General features: G+C 40.6%; 1 long non-coding RNA gene across 6 annotated transcripts in view; it reads left to right on the plus strand.

The window, feature by feature from the left end:
• Positions 1 to 15,040, plus strand: part of LOC117796313 — a 61,180-nt gene that overhangs the window by 14,240 nt on the left and 31,900 nt on the right. The window contains exon 1 of one of the 6 annotated variants that reach the window (XR_004620697.1): positions 7,469 to 7,992. The exons of 1 other annotated variant lie outside the window; for it this stretch is intronic. This is a non-coding gene — a long non-coding RNA (uncharacterized LOC117796313). Of the gene's footprint in view, positions 1 to 7,468; positions 7,993 to 8,780; positions 9,908 to 15,040 lie in introns of those variants that run through there. 4 more of the 6 variants (XR_004620698.1, XR_004620699.1, XR_004620700.1 and 1 more) reach the window with 4 other exon arrangements.

Here is a 15,040-nt window from a genome sequence, read left to right on the forward strand (position 1 = left end):
GGCCGCGCCCGGAAGCCCGCCTGCTCCCGGGGCTGGGCCGCGCGCCCGATCCCAGGCCGCCCGCGCGCGCTCCCGAACGCCGCCGCGGGAGGGCGCGTTCCGCTGCTGGCTTCAGTCAGTCCGCTTCCACTAGAGAGGGAGAGAGCGCAAAGAGCAAGTTAAGGGAGGGAGAGAGCAAGCACGGGGATGGAAGTCCCGCTGTGTGCAGCATACCTCGAAATAAGCTGTACGTTTTTTCCCTAGTTGAGATGGTAAGGAAAAAGCAGATCATTCACAACGACCGAAGATTTTAGGAAATGTGTAGAAATAAGTCTTGAATATAAGCTTATTAAATAGCTTCTTGATTTTTGGGAGGAAAAAAAAATCATCTTCAAGCTGGCTATCTAAAAATACTAAACTTCACCAAGGGAATTACAAGTTAAGTTTTCACCCGAATTTCATACTAAATAAAATATTTATTTTACCTTCTAGATATAATTAGAAAACATGTAGAAGGATATTGAATGTTGCTAAAATATTTTTTAAATGTTTTTTTATTACATTATGTTAGTCACCATACAGTACATCCCTGGTTTCTGATGAATGTTGCTAAAATATTAAAAAAAAAATCCGTAGATGTCTCACAGGCTTCTCTGCAATGTAAAGGTAGGATTCACTGTAGTGTTGCCCAAAATAGACACAAAGGATGTTGACTAAAACCATTTTTACAAAGGAAGCTGATTAAAGCCACTTTTCCAAGAAATTCCATAGTAGAGCTGGGTTTGAAGTCCAGTGTCAGCTTCTTTCTATTAAGTGATTAAGTATAGTTGTATCCACAAGCAGAAGGATAAATTGATTGTCTCCTTAAAGTAACTTTTGGTAATGTTTCTCAGTCCTGGGGTGTCGAGGCACTTCCGAAAGGGTGGTGGAGGCTCTCTGGTGATGATGGTGTATGGCTTTTGGGAATAATCTCATCACTATTTATCCTGACCTATAAATTCCTACTGTGCCCTTCCTACCTGAACTCCCCCAACCCTGCCCTGCAAAAATGAATGAATGAATGAATATGCATTATAATCAGTATGGTCTCATTTCATAATGTCATCATTACCACTTTCATTATTTGTTCCTCCACCATTTCCTACCTGGGTAAAACAAAACAAAGTCAATTAAACAAAAAAACTTTTAAAACAAAACAAAACACCCCCAAAAAGCAAAGTATGCATACTGAGGTCTGAATAGACTGAAAATCCCTCCCTCTCTTTTCAATGGAATGTAGATAGATGTTAGGTATAAAAGTTGTGTTTTCTTCTATGAGCTTAGAAGGCAAACAAATGTGTGAGCCATAGTTCTTCATTTTTCCACACTGTGGCTTTCATTTTTTTTTAATGGAATAGAGAGAACGTAGTTATTGTCTGCCATCTAGTGCATTAAGTTGGAATTGTGTCTTGCCACTAAGATCCAGTAACTAAAATTCATATAAATAGTGTACTGATTCAAAGATGGATGGATTCTACAAACAATTGTGCTTTTAAGCTTCAGAGATCGAGTTTTTAGAAAAGACCAATGATAAGGACACAATACTGAACATTTACTGCAAAACTGGAGAGCGGGAGTTGATGTTAGATCAAGGTGGAGAGAATCAAGAACACCCACTTACAGAACCATGTAATGAAGAGCTGTTCGTGGTGAGGAAATACTGTATTGATGAATTGACTGCTTCAGAATGCTCTGTGGAACAATGCCTTGAAATTATCCCCCCAAAAATAAAGCAGACAACATAGTGTCAGTGTAGACTGTCTTTCAAAGACCCAGTCTCAAACACTTGCTTGAACTTTTTAACCCATCTCCTGCCCCCATATCCAGTCATCCAGTCTTTTCAGTTTTTTCCTTCATAATGTTTCCATTTTCTCTCCATTTTTTCTACTATCACTATTAAGAATGGGCAATAGACTCTTTTCCATATTTCTTTCCATCTTCTTAGCTCTGACCAGCATACATACTAATTACCTTACAATCTTCCTTTAAGCAACTGGGTCAGTGTTGTTTGAAAAACCCCTGGGCCCCTATTTCCTTTTCTTTGTTCATACCTCCTCCATCTGGTTTCATGGTAGCTTTAACCAAGTCTCATCCTCCCGCATAACTTCATTTCCCTACTCTTCTCGAACGTTCTGCCAATCACTTCATGGTCCCCTGAACGTCCCAGCTCATTGCTCTCTTCAAGTCTTCACTTGGTGAAGCTCCTCTCATGAGGAATGCCTGTCCTTCCTTCCTTTGCCCAGCTGACTTTTCTTCATCTTTCAGGATCCAGACCGGCTGTGGCCCCTCCTGGATACGCACCTGCTCCCCCACCTGTGAAGTCTTAGGGGAATTACAGGTTATATTCTTTAACCAAGCACTTGTGCAAATATGGTCCAATGGTTTACCATTATTTCACAGGTTTGAGTCCCAATTCCTCCAAAATCTATTGCAAAATACTCCAGGCCAGATATTATTTCTTAACTCTTTTTAAGCTCCCTTCAGGGTCTACACTTCTGGGAGCACTGGGAGCTCTTGGATACTTGTGGATTGGTTTTCTTTATCCTCAGCACAATTCTGCAAGGAAGAATGGAGCTGGTACTGTTATTTCCATTTTACAAATGAGGATGACAAGGCCCAGAGCACTTGCAAGACTGGCTCTTGTCAATGATGGTGCCAGGAGAGGGGCTCTGGGGGCTCCTCTTGTCTCAAACTTCTCTTGGCGCACTTTGCTGCCATTGGACTGGTGGTGATAGATGAAGCAATGCCCTAAGGCCTTCTATATTTTCAGCTACATATGTTACGTTCTTCTGGGTAACGGTCATGAGCTCATGTTGTAGGAAGCAGCCAGGCAACAGATTATAATCAGGGTGTGTAGCTGCGTCTCCTGCTTGGCAATTTCGGTTCTTTCTTGGTGGTTATGCCACGTTTTCAGCCCACACCCATTTGTCCTGTTTGAAAACCACAAACTGGTTCCCTGGGCCGATAGACGTTCTTCAGCATGGCCCTGGGACTAAACGATTTATTGGGACCTTTAAACAACTGTGAGTCTGTCTCCTGATCTCTCTTGCCTACCGAAACACAGGCTCACACTGCTGCCGAACAGTTTGGAATCACTACCGCCAGGCTGTCTTAGCCAGAGTTGTTCAGGGAGTCCGGGAGCATTCCCAGGTAGTTCCAACTCTGGCCACAGGATGGATTCATTTTCCATCCTGTGTGTACCTTGGGTGACTCCCAGCACAACAGCAGAACGACTCCTGCCTCCGTTCCCAGTCTTACAGCGACGGGTCCCTCCACGGACGCATTGGTCCTCTCTGGCCTGGTTAACTTGGGGGGAGGACTCAGTAGCAAAATAAAAATGTCATATCTACATGCAACTAAGCGGTTCAGAGGGATGGCATCCCACTGCGGAAATTTGTACTGTTAAATATCTGGAACATAGATATGAACAAGACTGTTAAACAATTCTATGAGTACAAAATAGCTCTGTGTATTAATTGAACAAAAAGCAGTAGAAAAAAGCTTAGATTGTTTAAAGAAAATCTAAATGCATAGTTGTAACCAGCAACTTTTATAACTGCATGTCTGAGGAAATGATCAGAATGAATCTGAAAGTGTCATGAAATGCACTATTATTACCTTTATTTTATGAAAATACTGTTAACACATAAAGAAGATTGGTTTTCAACTGAACTATAAAAAAATTTTCATGATAGTAGTGGCAGGTAATTTTAACCTAAAAATTAGATCAAGAAGTCTCAATTTTACAAGGTGAATCAGTCTTAGAGATCTACTCTCGAGCATAGAGCCTACAGTTAATCCTGTACTGTATACTTTAAAAAAATTTCTTCAGAAAGTAGATTTTATGTTGAGTATTCTTATCACACACAAGTGGATAAATAAAGAGGGCAGGGCGAAACTTTGGGAGGTGATTGATATGTTTACTACGTATATTGTGGTGATGGTATCATGGGTATATACTTATCTCCAAACTCATCAAGTTAGGTACATTAAATATGCACAGCTTTTTGTACGTCAATCATACCAGTAAAGTGTTATTTTTTTTAAAGAATTAGATCCAACTAGGAAACTGCCACGTAAAGTGCTAGATGCAGAGTTCTCATGAAGAGCCAGAATTACTACACCAATTACTACTTGAAGAACAATGACATCCTTTCTAAAGCACGCAAAATGTAAGCACCAACTTCACTGCCGTCAGTCCTCCCAGGGGTCCCGAGAGAAGGTGGACCAGCTTTCTGATCCCTGTTTTGCAGGCTTAGAAAGTTAAATGGCCTCCAGGCCTTCCATGCCCCGGACTATGGTGGTGGTGGTGGTCCCGCGGGGCTGTGACCTACAGCCGGGCTTCTGGAGTACCCATCCACCAGTGTGTTAAGATACAAACACCATCATGATATAATATTGATTATTCATCCCCTGGAATATGTTTGCAAAGATAATTATTTTTCCAGTCTTGTGAAAATTTGAATGTTCCCTTAGCAAATTTCTAACGTGGCATTTTGGAAAAAAATCCTTACAAAATTTCTTGTTTCACTGTGTGAGTCACCTAGATTTTATGAATCTTCTTATCACTTCACACAAAACCTTGTTAATGAAGAGGACAGAGGACTGAAATCAGGCCCATAGTTTCTGACCCTTTTATTGGCCAAATCTGCAAAGCCACTTGGTATCAATCAGTAACTAGGATCAGAACCCGTACAGCCCAGAATATCTCATCAATGAACTTTGGACACACTCCTCACAAAGCAATATAACCCAAGATGTGAGGTTGGACACACTGGGGGCTCTTGCTTATCTTTGATTCTTCTCAAATGTATCAAAAACTCTATTCCTTAAATCCCAGATGCAAACCACATCATTTCCATTTAATGTGACAGATTTGCACTGATAGATGGTGTTGACATCCCATGATATATTGGAACATCAGATTTTCTGCTGACAAAATCCTGGGTTGGTTTGTAGGAGCAAGTCAACTTAGTAGAAAATGCTATATTGACTTTTCATGTACTAAGGCTCTAGTTTCTGATTTCTTGAGTGCCTAGGGAAGGTTATTGCCATTGGAAATGAAAGCTTGATTGATTAGAACAGAGATGTGCCTTTTAAAAGATTGAATTGCTGGCCTTAAAGGATCAAATTCAACTCTCGAGAGGGAGGCTGCCCTTATAATTCTTTTTTTCTCCCTAGGCAGTTGTGATTCTTCCCCCGCACCCCATGCCTTGAAACAGTGAATTGTGGAAGATCATACTGTGCGAATAGTCTTGTGTAACTTGTCCCTCAGGTCTAGGTCTGGAGATTATAATCTATTAGTAGAAACCTGAAAAAATCTACAAAATACAGGCAAAGAAAGAAATGTTTTCTCATCTTGAGTCATGTCTGCAGGAGGGTGCTCTCAGTGGGAATGGACATTCCATTACAAAAGTTAAAAATTGTAGATTACTTAATAATGACTTCACAGATTGTCCTGGCGTGGCCCTGGACACACCATACCTCTGTCTAACTATAATTGATTTATAACTGATTTACTATAACTATAACTGTCAATCTGATTTAACTCAGTTTCCTTGTGCAAGATCGGCATGCCACAAATGGTGGGCATTCTCTACCCTCCTCTTGAAGTAAACATTAGGCTGCTGGTCACCATCTAGATGATGGTGATATGTGCGTTCAAATCCTTTCTAAGGCAAGCTTTAAGTGGCTTCAAGGCAAAATCTTATCTTTTAATGGCACACAGAAACAAACTGGATGCTTAGAGATGTTCTAGGTAGGAAATTACATTGATGCCTAACCTATTATAAATTGGCACTTGCGTAACAAGGTCAACCAATTTGGTTTTTGCCTTTTATAAGTTACGCAACTTATATGGTTTTGGTTAGACAGAATCTGCCCACATACACAGTTCAGGAAGTGTAGAGTAGGTGGTGAAAAGTTACTCTTCTTTACCTTCATTCTTCACTGGCCCAATTTCCCTCTCTGGTGACATCTGATTTTACCCATTTCTTTGTTCTTCCAAAGATAGTATGTACCTACATTCATCCACAAATACACAGATTCTATGTTATATATGCATGTTTTTTCATACAAATGATTGCGTATTCTATACCTTATTTTTAAACCTAACAGTATGATTTTGAAGCTGCGTCAATCTTTTTTGCCTGCTGTATAGTATTCTGTTTTGTGGCTCTGTTATAATTTACTCAATCAGTTGCTGTTAATAAACTTGTAAATTGTTGCCAGCCTTTTGCTGTTACAAACAACTCTGCAGTTGACATCTTTGTACGCCCATCATTCACATATACATGAACATAGTTGAAGGATAAATTTCTTGAAGTGGATGTGACATCCTATTTTTGTCATAACTAATGATATACTTCTGGTTTTTATTGATGCTTTTATTTCTATCTTTCACTATGTGGTCTGTGTTTTGTCTTTCTTTTTGCTGATAATATGAAAGATTTAAATTCTTTCTCTAGTGGTTTGTTTTTATAAGAATGTAGTATATTTTACTTAAGACCACTATTTCTTTGATTAACATTCTTTCACTCCTTAATGGTATCAATGGTGAAATCAGCAATTTCCATTTCTTCTCCCCAGTATTTCTTCTAGTAGCTGATTTTGACTTATATTTTTCTTAATGTTTCTATTTGCATATTTTAAAAAGTCATATTAAATGGTTTATCAGCTTTGATGCCTGGCTGTGAAAGATAAAGAACTCTCTACACCTACACTACCTTCCTCTTTACCCTCTTCTTCCTTTGAATTATGCTATTTGTATAATGCTTCCATTGTTAGGAGATCTTTCTTCATGTTGGATGTCCAGGTCTTTACTAGGATATGTCTCAGTGTTGACGGTCTGATGTAAGTTTTTCCCCTCGAATAAGAAGTGCCATTTAGAATTTAGATTCCAGTCTCATTAATTCTGGAGCTCACAAATGTGTCTTCTTTATTGATCATTCATTGCCAATCCCTTCCAACTCTTGTTTATTGCCATTTCACTTTCTCACGCTTGTCATCCACCTTCCTTATGTGCTCTCGGCAGGGTCTATTCTCCTTCGTGCTGCTTCCAAAGTTGCCCTCATATTTCCTTGAGGCTTTATGTCATTTGTTCTTTCCCTTTAGCTTCCCAATGGTGAAACTCTTATTTCATCAATCAATAGCTTCCTTTCCCTTCATGAATTCATGGCGATATGCATACTTGATGTCAATTTCTGCCTGGTTTGTAGTGCACATTTCTGGTGATGCTTTTTAATTTGTCACCACTGCCTCCTAGTCCTCATACTGTTTTGTTCCATCTTTTCTCTTGTAGTGTCATTGTATACTCCATCCCGTGCTGATCCCATCTGGCTAGATGCCCAGGATGGGCATTCTGGACCAGACATTGCAAGTGGTGCCCGTGAGGCAGCGACAGAGCTTTGTAAGTCACTGGGAAGTTCCTCCCAGCAGAGTCATGTTCAAGAGTGAGCTCTTTCAGACTTCCTCTTCATGCCCAACAGAGATTGGCAGCACTGTCTGCCAGGCATGGTTTCTCGCCTCCACCTCACCTCATGGGTGGATGGGATAACCGTGATTCATCATTCAGCTCTGCTTCTCATGTTTCTGCAGGACAGAGGCAAAGGGCAGCTACATCTGTATTCTGCCAATTAAATACTGGAAATCAATTGGTACTTTTTTTTTTTTTAGATTTTTATTTATCTATTGAACAGAAAGAGACCCAGCGAGAGAGCGAACACCAGCAGGGGGAGTGGAAGAGGGAGAAGCAGGCTTCCCACTGAGCAGGGAGCCCAATGCAGGGCTCGATGCAGGGCTCCATCCGAGGACGCTGGGATGATAACCTGAGCCGAAGGCAGACGCTTAACCAGCTGAGCCACCCAGGCGTCCCTCAACTAGTACTTTTTAATTGAGGTTTGATAACAGATAAAAAAGCAGTGGTCCTGAGGCAAAATGAGCCACTTTTGCCGCTTGCTGGCTGCGCAACTTTGGGTAAGTCTTCCAACCTCTCTGAGCCTGTATTTTGTTATCTGTTAAATAGAGATGAAAATAAAGCCTATGTAGCTTGACTCATGTGGTTGATGTGGAGAATCATGGCAGAAAGGATGTAAAAGTACTTCAAATTGAATTCACTATATAAATGTAGGTGATGCCATGATGAATAATGATTATTTTGAAAAAAGAAAAATCATCTACTTTTAAAATCCATCTTAGTGCTGACTTAAAACTTTACAAGCCTCAGAATGATGAATCAAGATAGTATTTCACTCACTCTGGGACATTTTGTTTCCAAGGGGACATTTTGAATTTTAAAAGGGTGTGCCCTTCCAAGGAGTCATCTTAATTTTAAAGGGCCTCAAATAAATCCCTCATAACTTTTATTATCCACTTTTATCACCCTTCTTCCCTTGTTACTACAGCTTTAAAGTGAGCTGTCCATTATTTGTAGGAACCTTTTCAGGTGCAAAAATAAATGACCTTAGAACTTATCAACAGCATCTCCAAAAGTCAGGTTGGGAGAACATTCTAAAAATCTTAGAGAGAATGTTATGTCCTTGCTCTGGAATGGTGTCCTCAAAAAGCCTCATTAACAAAAATTTGAGTCTCATTCAGGTTTACTGAGTATTTGGCATCAAAACAACTGATGATGAGTTTCTTATAGTTCCAGAACTCTCATACTAGAAAACTTGACTCTCCTATTTCAGAAGAGCTAACAATATTGGCCAAAAATATTTATTGGTAGTTTTAAAAATTATCATTCATATCATATGCTTCCTCAGCCCAGGTATTTCAAATATGGATCAAGCAACTATGTCCCTTACAATTTACAGGGTGTCCCTCTAGATTTATAAGGACTGGCAAAGTGATTCTCTACTTCATTCACCTTATTTAACTTTATAAAGGGTATACATTTCAGTAATTCACCTTCAATCATTCCACAAATGTTGAAGAACACCAATTCTGTTTCTAGAGCTGTTATGGGTGAATGGGGATAGAGAGATGACACCAACAATAGAATTTAACATTTATTTTGAATTTAGTATGTGCCAGCCATTGCATTAAGCATGTATTATCACATAAAATCCTCAAGATATTCTCATGTGTTAACTTTTGTTGTTATAATACACAACTTCAATATCTCTGTGGATTACAACAACAAATATGGATTTCAGGGTCAAATTACATTGGGGCTGGGGGTCAGCTGCAACACTGTGGGCCTGTGCCGGGTTCTACATGTGTTCTCATTCTGACAAGCTGGTTAAAGCTGCTTTATGAGACAGCAAAAAGGCTGGTAGAAACTTGCGATGCTTCTGAAATCATCTTTTCAAGTCATGACAAACATATTCATTTGTGTCCCTTTAGCCAAAGCAAGTCACATAGCTGCAAACAAAGCCAGTGGAGTGAACAAGGGCACTCCATTTACCTAGAAGGCTGGCAATGGCAGTGAGAAGATAACCATGAACAAAAAATGCAATCTGCCCTAATTTGTTCTTCTGCCCACAAGATGCTTTCACCTCTTCCCAAGATACTTAAAACTGCCAGGTGCTGGGCTCAGAAGTCCAGAACCTGGTGAATATATATCATGTCTCCTTGCTGCTCTTCTTGGTTTAGAGATCCATGAACTAAAGTGAAAGTTGTCTGTCTTCTTCCTCCCCCAAAACCAATATAATACAATAGTGGAGTAGGGACACCTTATTAAAAGATTGCAAGAGTGGGAGGTACATACCAGTCAGTGGTTAATAGCAGTTCTGATGTTCCACTGAGCAAAAGTTGCAAGTTCCTCCACCCTGACGGTAGGGAATGTTCCAGCTACATTTTCTGAGAGTTATTTCTCAGACTGTTGTTCTCCATGATGCTTTATTGAACAGCTCTTCCTTCTCCATTATTTTCCGTGGCCTATTCTGAAGTGAGTATTGGAAAAGATGTCATTTGTGACTGAGAAGCTATCTCAGACTGCTTCGCCCCTGTAGAAGATTAGAGACCAAAGGGTTATTTTATGATTTGAATGCTTAAAGTCTCTTCTAATCTAGGTTGGGAGTGCTTTGGCAATAGATTTCTCTGCAAAACTGCTTTTCTTTTTAATCAGTTTGATTCCAGTAAGTTCTATGTAAGTCAATAGCCATACCCATTACTTTTTAAAGAAATGCCTTCATGGGTACTTTGATCTTATCAAGCTTCATATGGACTGCACCTTAGTTTCTTTTTCCTGAGCCATTTGTCTAACTGAGATAATTTACTAGGGCCATATTAATCTAATCAGTAGACTTGACAATGGGTGTGTTGGATCTGTGAGCAATCTTCATCTTAATTTGAGACTCTTTACCTGTTAGAAATGAGAAAGTTTCAATTTTCAGTCCTAAAAGTTCTGGAATTTCTGGGTGTTTGCAGCTCTGCTGGCCTCATCTTGGCTCTGCTCCTTGTGTCTTCTCATTCCAGAACCCAGGATGAAGTAGCCACTACATTAGCTTTGATGGTCTCAGGGTGGGGGTCAGAATATAAGGGCTGGGGGGAACATGCAATGACTCTGAAAACCTCAGCTTAGATGAGGCAAATGGCTCATCTAGTTATGGCCCACCTTGGCAAGTCACAAGGTCCCCATCCCCAATCAGAGGAACGAGGATGTCTACAGGGAGAACTGGAAAAGAGGAAAAGGAAATGGATAATTGTGAACAAATGATACAATATCCATGCCTCATGAGGCAGATACTGATATAACTCTCTTGGTAAAGAAGAAACTTGAGGTATGGGGGAAAATTGAGATGCAGAGAGGTTGGGGACCTTGTCCAAACTCCTACAGCTTCTTAGTGGTAGAGCCAAGATTTCATCCTGGGGAGTCTGACTCCATGGTGTTGAATCATTTTCTAGATTCTTCCTCTGGCAACTCTCATTTTTGTGGAATGACCTATATCATCTTGCTTAAATTTCCAGCAGGCTTTAATAAAAACAATTTTAGAGAAGACTCAAATATGTCAATAATAGAGCTTTGTAAAGTGCTGTTACGGATTTCTTTGAGAAATAATTCATTAAATTGATGCCAGTTGTAACTTGTGAGATCATAAAGCTCAATGCAGAAATACTGAAAACATGAAGGTAATCTTATCACAGCATGTTCAATAATTGGATCCCTTCAGAGGAGCTCTGAGCTTCCTCTCAGAATTGCTATGCTACACTTCCACCCAGAATCAGAAAATATAAAAGTTTAAGGTATCAGATAGTGAAATGAGTTCAAATTCCTGAGTGTTACACTCAATTAAGGAAATCTTTTAGGACAAATCTTAAAAGATTAGCCTAACTCTCTGGATTAAAAAACTCTTTTTTAAACAACAGGTCAGAAAACAGTGATTTAAGACATGTTACAAGCCCATCACAGCAAGTGTTAGAATTCCAAGTGAGGTGTTCTCATCCTTGATTCTTCACCCTTTTCCTACTCTCATTTCTTTAGAACTGGCTCAGATTTTCCTGGAAGAAGAATTTCCTGTAAATTGCATTCAGGCTTATGTCCAGAGAGGCATGGAGCTTAGACCTATTATAGGCTGCAGCTCCCAAACACTCCCTAAATACATATAATTATATACAGATTAAATCAAATTAAAGTAAAATCAAGAGTGGCCTTGAGGAAAGAGTCTCCTAAAACACAACTGACACCCGGCATTATGTGTACAGGATGGGTATGGCAAGGGGAGAGGTGACTTGATTTTATGGAACTGGCTTTGCACTGCCTTATGAAGGTGGTCAGTTAGGGCTGGAAGAATGAGGGAACCACCACAAACCTATTGCCAGTAAGTTAGAGTCAGAGAGAATCTGAGGCTAGACATATGCACTGCAAGTCCTCCTGGAGAAAAGTGGGCTGGCACCACTGGTATTTATCCATACACTGGGGTTTATCATGTGCAAGCAGCTACTTTTCCCCTGAGAACTTCTTCACCCACTGAATTAGGATAGGTTGACTACCAGAATGGACCATCTCCAACTCCTTGTGGATTTAATGGCATAGAAAGTTTATTTCCTACTGAAGTCATAGTCTGAGTATTTGGTGAATGGCCTCCCATGCAGCACTCTGGTACCCCCCACCCTTCCATCTAGTGACTCCGCCATTTTTGGAGTCTCAGAGTTCTTTACCAGAAGTTTCTGGAAGTGGCATCTATTGCATTTGCCCACATTACATTGGCTAGAACTCAATCACATGGCTCCATATAACTGTAAGAGAAGCTGTGAAATATAAGTTTTCTTGGAAGGTTAAGAGGGAAGTGAATGGGCTTGAAGAACATGTTACTAAGTCTTGTGGAGGGGAAACACCTTGTAGGTAAAAATCAAGTGATGTCTCCGTGCTGGGAAGAAGAATGCAGCAGTTAAGTCAAGGGGGTTCTCCGCTCTTTTGCTGAACAAAGTTCTGAGTCCTCGGCATCTGGTACAGAGCTTTTCACGATTCACCTGCCACCTACTTCTCTGGTTTAATCTCTTGCTGCTCACTGCCCAGCCCCCACCCTCCCTACGCCATGCACTTAACAGTCTGGCCAGATCAGACTACTGGCTATTCTTTGAATGTGTCACATATCTTCACACCTTTGGGCCTTTGCAAATGTTATTTCCTGTTTGAAATACCAACTTACCCTCCACCACAAGAACCAGCTCAGACTTCTTTTTTCTATGAGACTTTCCCTGAACTCCCTCCTGCAGACCGAATTCATTACCACCCTCCTCGTGCTCCCACAACATCCTACATATTACTTCCTTGTAGCTTTACTATGTGACATCTTTCTTATTTGCTTACCTATATGTCTTTGCACTGTACCTACATGCTTACCTATATGTCTCTGTACTGTAAGCTGTGGGGGAATAACTGAGTGAGATCCACATCTGGGAGTCCTGAAGGCTATCAGTGTCTCACTGGAGAAACTCTTAGGGAACACAAGTCGAGAATCAACCAGAAATTTGGAATACAATAAAAAGACTGAGTTTTATTTAAGAAAAGTTATAAGCTGTTTGGAAATGCGTTCTAGATGCATTTTTCATCTCTGGGGAAATATAAAAACTAAAAGTGTAAGTAATGCATTTCTGAGGCTGAGATAATCATGTTCTGCTCACCACAATGCTGGTTTAGGTGCAGGGAAAAGAATAAAACTGAGCTCAGTGAGAGTTTCTGATGAAATGCATTCTCCACAAATCTGAATGGAGGAAGCCTCAAGTTTGGAGAAGTGCAGACAAGAAATAAGCTTAGATTAACATTTCATTGCAGGATCCCTGCAAAGAGTGTCCTTCCATGGGGGACTGTGCAAAGCTCTGGGCTGAGTCCTGCTGAGGCTTCCTCGGAACCTTTTCCCAATAAATGGGCCTGAATTTCCACCTTACCAAAGTTAACACAGACAGCTACAGTTAAAAAAAAAAAAAACATTTCCAGGGGTGCCTTGGTGGCGAAGTCATTAAGCGTCTGCCTTCAGCTCAGGGCGTGATCCCGGCGTTATGGGATCGAGCCCCACATCAGGCTCTTCCGCTGGGAGCCTGCTTCTTCCTCTCCCACTCCCCTTGCTTGTGTTCCCTCTCTCACTGGCTGTCTCTATCTCTGTTAAATAAATAAATAAAATCTTTAAAAAAAAATTCCGTTACCATAACGGATTGTCATAAAAACCATTGGCTGAACCTTTTCCTCTTTATCTTGGCATTTACGACTCCAGGCTTAGTAACTTTCCGGGTAAAATGAGTTCAACTTTTATTAAGATTTTTTATTTTCTGCACTCTTCTTTTCATGTGGTTGTGTTTAAACAAGCTCACAATCTCTTTCCTTTTCTCTCCCCTGGCTCTGATTCCTCAATGCCTCAGGCCAGACCTAAGACAGACTTTCCTAGCAGTCAATGCCATGGTTATTGCTCCCAGTTCTGTTAAAAATAGACCCTGTTCTGTGGCTTCAATCCTTAAAGAATAAGAGGTGAGGTCATTTTCTGCCTGGAGAGTTGGAGAGTGGATCCCGACCGAGTGATTGGCACTAACACATTCAATTGCAGAAGGAACAGGTGTTAAAGTGACTTCTCCCATCCTATTAGATACCCTTTTCTCACATTGATTCACAGACATGTTTCCATTCTCATGACTGAATAGACAGCCCTGTAATTTGTCCTCTCCATCCATTTTTTTCTCAGCCCCGGGCAACAGTTTCTCTTCAGTATCTGCCTAGATTGTCTATTGTCTCTGTAAGTTTCTGCCCAAGGTGAGTGGTGGAGGGATGATCTTAGGAAATTAAACAGCAAAAAGCAACAGACATTTAATTTATGAGGACCTGTGGCACTGGGTAATGGGGTTCCCCTCCTGCTTTTCACCTGCTTTCTGACAATAGCTTAAAGTTACTAAAACTTCAAGTCTCAGAAAGGACTCCTCCACAAAATTGGGGGCAAGGTAGGGGGATGTATAGAAAGAGAGTGAATTCTTAAATGAATGTACCAACCACTAGAAATAAGGAAAGTATCAATTAGATTTCTTTCAAGTCTTTCAGCTGTTGTACAATCTATTACACATAGGATGTGTGGAAACCACAAAGCATGTTTACGTGTGAGCAGGATAGCTGTTTGCAAAACCCCCAGTACGAAAATCAGGATTAAGAAGACAGTTTCAGCTGTAAGCCCTAAGTGAGGGCAAATGAGGACAGAATGGGAAAAAAAAGGTAGATTTTAGAGAGACTGGATCCTTTTTTTTTTTTTAAAGATTTTATTTATTTATGTGACAGAGAGACAGCCAGTGAGAGAGGGAACACAGCAGGGGAGAGGGAGAGGAAGAAGCAGGCTCCCAGCCGAGGGAGAAGCTTAAGGACTGCGCTACCCAGGCGCCCCCGAGAGACTGGGTCCTAATGCCAGCTTTAATATTGAACATACACCTGACTTTGAACAAATTATTTCATTTCTTGAGACCTCAGTTTCTTCATGTGCAAATTGAGGAAATAAAATTAGATGACCTGCAAGGTCACTTCTGGTTCTAATGGTCTGTGCAGGTCCTGTCTGTATATCATATCTTCTGGAAAATCGATTCCTTAGAGTTACGGCCCCCAATTTAA

This window comes from Ailuropoda melanoleuca, chromosome 15 (assembly GCF_002007445.2).
Source record: "Ailuropoda melanoleuca isolate Jingjing chromosome 15, ASM200744v2, whole genome shotgun sequence".
Taxonomy (NCBI): Eukaryota; Metazoa; Chordata; class Mammalia; order Carnivora; family Ursidae; genus Ailuropoda; species Ailuropoda melanoleuca.